A 9236-nucleotide genomic window follows, 5' to 3' on the forward strand; every position below is an offset into this window, starting at 1 on the left:
AAAAAAAAAAAAAAAAAAAAAAAGGAAGGGAGGAAGGAAGGAAAGAAGGGAGGGAGGGAGGGAGGCAGGAAGAAAGAAAGTTAAACACTCCCAACATATAATAACCCAGAGTAAACATTCCCATTCCAAAAGAATAGGCACCTAAAAAGGAATTAGATCAAAACACAGCAAAGCAAACATTAAATATTACAGCTCCATATCCAGCACCTATTTTAGATCTAAACCATAATGATAGTGTTATGATTTATATCTGGATGCCCCCCAAATCCTCATGAGCTCAAAGGTGGAGCTTCTGGAAGGTATTGGATTATGCAGGTGATACAGCTGACTTGCTGTTAGGAGGTGGGGCTGGTTGGAAGAGGTGGGTCACTGTGCGCGTGTCCCAGAAAGGTACACCTCCCTTCCTAGCTCCTCTTTTGACCTTTTCTCTGCTTCCCTGATGCCATAGAGCCAGCAGCTCCCCACTGTCCAAGTCCTTCCAACTCGGTCATTTGGCCTTGAAGCTGGCCGAACACGGACTAAAACCTGTATAAACTGTGAGCCAAAATAAACCTTATTTTAAGTTGCAGGTGTTCGGTATTTTATCCCATCGATGACGAAGACAAATACAAAATGCTGAATTTTAAACTGAGTTATGCCATTTCCATCATGATACCTTCTTTGTGTTTTATTTCACATAGCTTTTTTTCTGATTATTCAACAAATATATTGTCACTATTTAAATAAAAGGGGTACATGGCTGTTGATTCAGTGTTTGGGAAAAGACAGTGACAAGAAAATGAGACACTAGGACCAACATGAAGTGTACAAAATTCTAGCATGTGCTTAGAATCTTTGTTCACATCCTCGCTAAGGAAATTCAAGAGAACATAGATATGGTGCCATATAATTGCTTATAAAAATAAGCATGGAGGGGCTGGGGATTTAGCTTGATGGGACTGTGCCTGCCTCGAAGACAGAAGGTCCTGAGTTCAATCCCTCATACCAAAAAAAAAGGCACAGAGAATCTATTATATGAATGCTGTCCTTATCCACATAATCATTAATTGAGGCAGCTGTTTTATCATTTACCATGAGACAACAGAGATTATTAAGATCATGTGCTCTGTAATCAACCTGAGATGACAAAAATGCTATGCCCTTTCTTTCTTTCTTTCTTTGGTTCTTTTGTTCTTTCATTCTTTCTTTCTTTCTCTCATTCATTATTGTTGGTGTAGTTTTGAGTCAGGGTCTTGCTATGTGGTTCACACTGGGCTTGAGCTCACTATGTACTTGAGGCTGGCTTCAATCTAGCAGCAATCATCCTGTCTCAGCCTCCCAAGTGCTGGGGTTACAGGCATGCATCATCAAGCCTAGATTTTACCATCGGTTTCTACCTCTTCGAGCAAATTATTCAGCCTTCCTGTGGCCTCAGTAAAGCTGGGGACTGAACCTACCTGGTGGGGTTGCTGTAAAGGATTATTGGGATACAATACGTCAGTGTGACCATTAACCCTCATATGTCAACTTCACTGAATTAAGAAATGCCCAACAGATTAGTAAAGCATGTTCCTGGGTGTGTCTGTGTGGGTCGTGGAACCTTGACCTCAGGTACTACATACGGTCCCTACCTCGCTCCTCTCCAACACTGTTCCTCTGCTATGTTTCTCAGCCATGGTGAACTAAGCATCTGTGTTTCACCACACCCTTCTGCCATGATGTTCCTGATTTGAAGCTAACCAAACATGGACTGACTTCCCTGAAGCCATGAGCTTTCTTCCTATAAGTTGCGGTTTGTTTTTCTTTCTTTAAATTGGGTATTGTGTCTCCTCAATAGGAAAGCTGACTAATACATAGGCCTCTAGAACATTCCACACATTTTAAAAATGTTAATATCATTAGTGTTTAAATACCAAATTTTTCAAAATTCTAAGGAGTCTTTATATTCAACTTAGTATATATGGAATTTTGAGAACTCTCAGGGGTTTTGAAAGGAGGCAATTTTTCAATGTAAAAATAAACAGGCTCCGATGGGATTTAAAAAAAAAAGTCATTATACAGTGTTGTTCTGGCCTCCCCAGTTTTCTCTGTGGAAGAGGCAAATATTCATAAAATCAAACACAACTGTTCCCTGAATGCCAATGTAGCCTCCACACATGTGTTTTTATACTTTCTCCAGCAGGCTATTTAGTGTCTTTGTGAAGAAGCTTTCTTAATTGTATGACATTAGCCATTTACCACATAGTAAGCATGCACCAGAAAATAGTAGCCAGGATTTCCATTTCTCAGGAAATGTTCTGGAAGGCTTGAGAGTGGAAACAGAAAATGCTGCACATGGACTAATGAGAGCCTAGGCCCCCTCTAAGTGGAGTCTTAACTTGGCTTGTACAGGATCTCCCTACCCTAGGACGCTGAACGGAGCATCTTGTTCTAGCAGGGGAATTTCTTCTTCACAGACACGACTGTTTGTCTCATGGAGTAACTATTAGTCACATTTCTGCTGAGCTGACAAAAATGTGTCTAGCGGCGTCTGTGGACAGGAGACTTTCCCTCCCTCTCCAGTCACATGTGTGGTTTAGCTCAGCATCGAACTCACTCTGCAAATTCCTTGGGTGTTACTCTATGTAAACAGTGAAGTAAAAACCAGTTTTTCTGCATTGTTTCAACTTGGTAATTATGACACAGAACGTCTCCCATAATGGAGAAATGTCTGTGGGATACCAGACAAAATCTTTTAAATACAAAGAAGAGGAATCACATAGAGCACCTATCTCACATCTGAGGTACAGTGACAGGAAGCCTCCCATTAACCAATTCATATCTCATCAGAGAAAAATGGGGCACTCTGCTTAGGTCTTCTTTGGGGAAAGAAAAAAGTCTTCCATCATTTTAATAGAGATTCATCTGCAAATCTTAATTTAAAAATCCGTTCAGTCAGGGATAGGGGTACAGCTCAGTGATAGAGCACCTGCCTAGCACGTGCAAAGCCCTGGGTTCTGTCCCCAGTATCACAAAAGAAAAAAAAGTTCAAATTATGGTAAATGAACAACATGTTAGGAAAGCAATCTTGTTTTAGAGCTTATACTTAAAATATATTTGATCATGAGGATAAATCCACACTCGAGAGGCTGAGGTAGTGACTGCCACAAGTGCAAGTGCAGCCTGAGCTGCAAAGTGAGTTCAGGACCAGTCTGAACCACAAAATGAGACCCTGTCTCAACACCAGCCTCAAAAAGATAAATCTAAATGTTTGTTTCCCCCTTCAATCCAAGCTGTAAGCAAAAGCTCTTAAGTCATCTCCTAGGTCAAAATACTTACATCATGTTGATGGAGCAAGGAGAATTTTTGAAAATGCAATAACCTTTTCAAGAATTCTGTTATAAAAACACTCCAATATAATTAGGAGAAAGTTTGAAATATTCTTTTCAAAGGCAGGAACTTCACCTGTTATCCTCTGAAGATGTACTGCCATCCTCTGGAACTTACTTATAAAAAATAAGACATAAATAAATATAAATTTTACCTAGGACAAAGAAGGTATTACAAAATGAGCATAATACTTCCTTTAATAACAAACCAAAAATTTCTCCATCTTACTTATACCCAGGGAATATTACTAGGGGCTAAAAGAAAGCCCTAAAGACACACATACTGCTTATCCTGTTTGGTTATTTATATGGAGCGCAGGATGTGCAGCCAGGGGGAATCTGCCTTTCCAAAAGTAGGTTTGAGATTAGCAGCTAGATATTTCAAAACAAAGAAAAATCTAGCCTGTTTTTGGTCTTTCTGTTTTCCAAATATTTTCGACATCATCCTTTGAAGAGAAGAAGCCTAGAACTGAAAAGGATGCGGGGTAAAATGTAGTGATTTCAGTAGAGGGAAAGCCATACAAGGTCCACGTGTCTGCACATGTCCACATTCCCAAAGTCCAGCCCTGCCCCAGAATATACTAGACATTCCTAAACAATGTGTAAATGGATTACCAAATAAATGAATGGCTCAAAAGTAATAAAACCAATCATGGTTCAACAGTGGAAAGATGAAGAAAAACAATTGAAAGTAGCATCTGAAGGCATAATTCATTTAAGATGTGCTTCATTTTTTACTTTCCTTTTTTACCATTGAATGCCTGGTGGGCACTGTTGGTATAATATTCCAAGATGGCACAGACAAAAAAAGGATAAAAGTACCAGCCACCATTGCAGGTGGCTTCTTACCACATCTCTACTGACAAAATTAGATGGCATGAGTTACACAATTTTCTATACTAGAAACGGGCTTACGGATCATGACCTCCACCCCTTCACTTTGCAGATAAGAAAAGACAGGTAGGAAAATTCAATACTTGGCTACAGTTCTTGACATAGCCAACATAGACATTTAAAAGCCATATCTTAGCATGTTTATTGCTTTTGCGGGGAGAGGCCATATGACACCAAGTAAAATTCATCACACACCTGCCTGATATCAGCCCTCTGGCTCCAAATATTGCATTGCTTTTGTTTTGTTTGGCCAATTGATCAATTCCTTCTGCACTGATTTTGACAAGAGCCTCCCGAAAATAATATTCTTGAACTTTATTTTGCACAAAAATAAAGGGGTAGGGGGAGAAAAGCCTGTTATGCCTCTGGCCCTAAGTCCTGGGACTCTGGTTTTGTGAGTCCAAAGTGAAGGGGATGACTCTAAGCACTTTTTATTAGTACACATCTGCAGCACACAGTGTTTACAGTTCTTGTGTGGATTTGGTACATGTACATGTTGGCACAGAATAATTTCTTTTTTCATCCCTTTTCCCTTCCCTCGGTCACCTTTCCTCCATCGCTTGATCTCTATCCATTTAAGAAAGATCTATCTCCTTACTTCCTATTATCTTTTATTGTGTTCTTTATTTTTGTTTTGTTTTGTTTTTGGTACTAGGGATTGAACTCAGGACCTAGCACTCGCGAGGCAGGCGGCGGGTGGCACCACTGAGCTAAATCTCTGGCCCTATTATGTTCTTTATGTATAACTTGGGTTTCTCGTAAAAAAGAAACCAGTGATATTTACATTTGTGTGACTGCTGAATTTTGACAAATACAGCTAAGTGGTCTGGAACAGAAAATACTGTACATGCTGAGAAACAGTGTCCCCAGACCTCTGTCTCCTGGTCAGGTCAATGGAAAGCACTGCTGGCGTGATGGTGGAGGGTATTGCAATGGAATATGACATGTGGCAGTAACATGTGTAGATCATGCTCAGAAGAATACTGCCGTATCACTGCTATTGGGAACATGTACTCACTCACTGCAGCAGTTTTCACAATAACCAAGAAACAGAAACAACTTTTGTGCCCATCAACTAATGAATGAATAAAGAAAATATGGTACCTATATCCCATGGAGTACTATTCAGCCATAAAAAGAATAAAATCCTGTCATTTGGAGCAATATGGATAGAACTGGAAATCATTACATGAAATAAACCAAGCACAGAAAGACAAGTACTGCTGGATCTCACTCATATGAGAAACCTAACAGAGATGATCTCATAGAAGTTGAGAGTAGAACAGTGGGTACCAGAGATGAGAAAATGTGAACACAGGGGGAATGCTGGTCAGTGGGGACTGACATTCAGGTAGATGATTGGAAGAAGTTCAGTGTGCTATTGCACAGATAAAAATAGTGCATGGAACACTTCCAAAAGCTAGAAGAAAGGAATTTGAGGACTGCTGGTGTATCTCAGTGGTAGACTGCTTGCCTGCATGCCAGGTCCTGGATTCAATCTCCAGCACCACCAAAATTTTTTTAAAAGATGGATTTTTGAAAGTTTTTATCATAAAGAAACGATAAATGTTTGAGGAGATAAATATGAGTAACCTGATTTAAACACTAAGCAACGTATACGTGTATCAAAACATAACACCATATTCTGTTAATATGTACAACTTTGATGTTGTTATGAATCAGTTAGATTTTTAAATAGATATAATTATAAATTATATCCTGACAAGTACCATGTTCAAAATTATTTATTTTTCTTAACTATTTCACACTTCCTGAAAGGCAAGCTTGCTTTTCAAAATCAAGCTAAATTCTACACTCTTAGAATGACTGTTGAGCCAAGGGCACCAGAAATCCATTTCCACAAGGAGAGGAACCAGATTGCTCTGTTCTGTGCCCATCTGTATTCCTAGCACTCACGTCCACTCTGCACATAATAGATGAACAGCAAACATAGAAATGAATCTAAAACAAAGGGCTACAAAATGGTATAAACACTTGGATAATGCTTCGATATAGCTGGATACCAAAAATGTGTAAATACACAATTAATCAATCCTTTATTGGAAATATGATCATTCATATATTTAAGAATGAGTCAACTATAAATCTGCAAAGAAATGGAAGGCAAGAAATCAAGTGTTTCAGAGGAGAGGTCTTTCTTCCTAGGATCAGTCTATACTTCTGAATCCTTGACTTTCCGTGACTCTAAACCACAAGGTTCTGCATGGCTCAGCGTGTTTTAATTAAACTCCAATGAACACAGACTTTCCAAACTTCTCACTGGTTTGGAGCAAAAATGTTTTAAAGCAGGGTTTAAAGTAAACAGTGAAAAGAGAACATGAACCAACTCACTAGCAGTTCGCGTTTTTCTCATACAAAGCAAAACCACAAGCCAGCCACACTGAAAATTGGTCTCAGTTCATACAATGGCACTTGCTGATGATCATTTCATCGCCTTTCAAAATTAGGATTTTGTTCCTTTATTTGCCTGTTTTGTATTCACAAAGCAAAGCTCTGCCTGTGTAACTCAGGCTATGGAAATGCTTAGCTTGGCAACTCCTCTGGGACCTCAGGGAGAGCCCAAGAGAAATCGGAAGGCTCACATCTGCATCCCTCTCCCTGTGCCATCTGCAATGGTCCCAGCACCCTGGCCAAGAGGCAAAACGGAAGGTGGAGGCTGAAAAGACAAACTGTGTCCTGAGCTGAACTTAGGAAACTAGGTGGGGGTCCACTAGGAGACTTTTCTTTTTCCTTGTTTCTGCTCTCTCTCTCTCCCTCCCTCCCTCCCCTTTTCCCTCTCTCTTCCCCATTTTTTTCTTTCTTTCCCTATTTCTTATCCCATGGTTCTCTTGCAAAAAAATAAAAAGATCAAAAAATCTCAAATGAGTATTTAACTAGAAAAGATCTCTGCGGGCTGGGGATTTAGCTCAGTGATTCTGCTGCCTGCCTCTCAAGCGCAATGTCCCAAGTTTGATCCCAGTACGAAAAATAAAGAAAAAAGAAAAGAAAATATTTCTGTGGACAGCATTGGCCTTCTCCTCGCCTTACTCTCTCCAACTTAGTACTTTGCTTTCAAAGAGAGAGACACAGATAAATTTGAAAAAAAACAGAGAATCAGTAATTACCTGGGGCTGGGAATTTAGCTCAGGGGTTCCACCACCTGCCTCGCAAGCACAAGGTACCGAGTTCGATCTCCAGTACCAAAGAAAAAAGGAATTACCTGTTGTTAGCACAGTGAAATTGCACTTCAATCTAGAGAACACCCCTGGAAATTGACCTGGATAGCATATGTGCTGTCACCACAGGATAGATTATTGTCCTTGGCAACCAAGTAACACCCAGAAGAGGTTGGCAAGATAATCCTGGCTCAGAACACCGGGCCACACTGTAGTTGAAAACATACTATAGAATGACTTTTGAACTCTGAACGTAATTACGATATTCACCAACCCTACCAAGTCTACTGTGTAAACAAATGAAAAATAACTCAACAACTCTATTTTTTTGACAATCCCTCCTACAGTGGATCAAGAAAATAATTTGCAGTCTGCATCGAGTATTTATTTCACTAAGTAGAGTGTGTTTCAGTGAAGAGGTCTCCAAGGGTGTCCAGTCAGTAACAGCCAGGCTCCCTTGAACATAACATTGAGAACAGGATGGCTGTGTTCAAGCCACAGAGCAATTAGGTTTAAAGACCAGGAAGTGAGCTGTGTTTTCAGATCCCCAGGTCAGCACTTGGTGGCGAGTTTTAAAAGGTGAACAGTGCTAGCCTAGCCTGGTGGGTTCTTCATTCCATTCCCAAGTGTTCATCATCTCAAACCATCCTCAGCCTTCTAACTGTGTCAGCTGTGAATAGGTGCATGGATCTGTGGTGGGTAAATGCCACTTCCTGCTCCAGGAACTCGTCATCTGAATGATTCAGGTGTATGTCCTGAGCCCTATCAGGTGCTTTGCTAATAAATTGCACATGGGTCAACATTCATCTAAGATAATCCAAGTTGGCAGTTGGAAGCATATTTTCAATAAGCAGCCCGTTTCTCTATGAAAATTTTAAAATAATATATACCCACCTTCTGGGAAACACTATCTGTAAGCAGCTGAGATTGAGTAGAATTTAGCAGTGTAAGCTGATTACCGTAAGCGTGCCAAGTCCCCCGCTACATGTGTATCAGTGAGTTGAACTGTGTAACAGCTTCCACGGCCTCTGTCTCTGCCCAAACACAAGCCCTGAGTAGGTTATTTCTACATGAAACACACTTTTGAAAAATTTTTTAATTAGCATAGTCAAAAGATTCTGGAGGAAATGCCATAGGTACTGGGAGGGGTAAGAGCCATTTCAAAGGAAAAAGAGGAACTTGGTGAGCTGCTAGGTGTGGAAAAGGAAAGGAGGAGCAGTGTGAATGAGAAGGGAGAGACTGCTCTGCTCCCTCAGAGATAAGGATGGCGGAGCCGCTGCAACCCAAAAGGGAGAGAGACCCCAAGACTGGCGGACTGTCTTCCAAACAGGAGAGAAAGTGCCAGGAGGTGAGAGGAACATGGGGGACTTCAGGGTCACAGAGGTGAAGAGAAGAGACTTTCCAGGGGTTAGGGTGGGCCATCAAGGGGCAGGCAGAACATGAGAAATGCCCTTTGGAATGCCACAAAGTCACTACAGGCTTCTCAGAAAGTGGCTTCAGTCCAGGGGAGAGGGTGGAGGCTGAACGGTAGGGGGTTAAGAAGGGGACAAATGAAGAGGAAATGAAGGCAGCAGGCTGTGTTTAGATTTCAACCACTGAAATGTCAGTGTCAGAGTCAGAAGCTTTCCCTTCATCTAGGACCCCAGGGAGTTCCCAGTTACTACTTAAACAGTGAGTGTTAAGTGGTAACTGGGGGCTGGGGCAACGAGACACAGGTGAGAAGATGATATGACACCCAATCCTGCTCAAGAAACTTTCAGGTGGCTCAGAGTGTGTGTGTGTGTGTGTGTGTGTGTGTGTGTGTGTGTGTGTGTGTGTG

This window comes from Fukomys damarensis, unplaced genomic scaffold, assembly GCF_012274545.1.
Source record: "Fukomys damarensis isolate Sample0158 unplaced genomic scaffold, DMR_v1.0_HiC HiC_scaffold_14, whole genome shotgun sequence".
Classification (NCBI taxonomy): domain Eukaryota; kingdom Metazoa; phylum Chordata; class Mammalia; order Rodentia; family Bathyergidae; genus Fukomys; species Fukomys damarensis.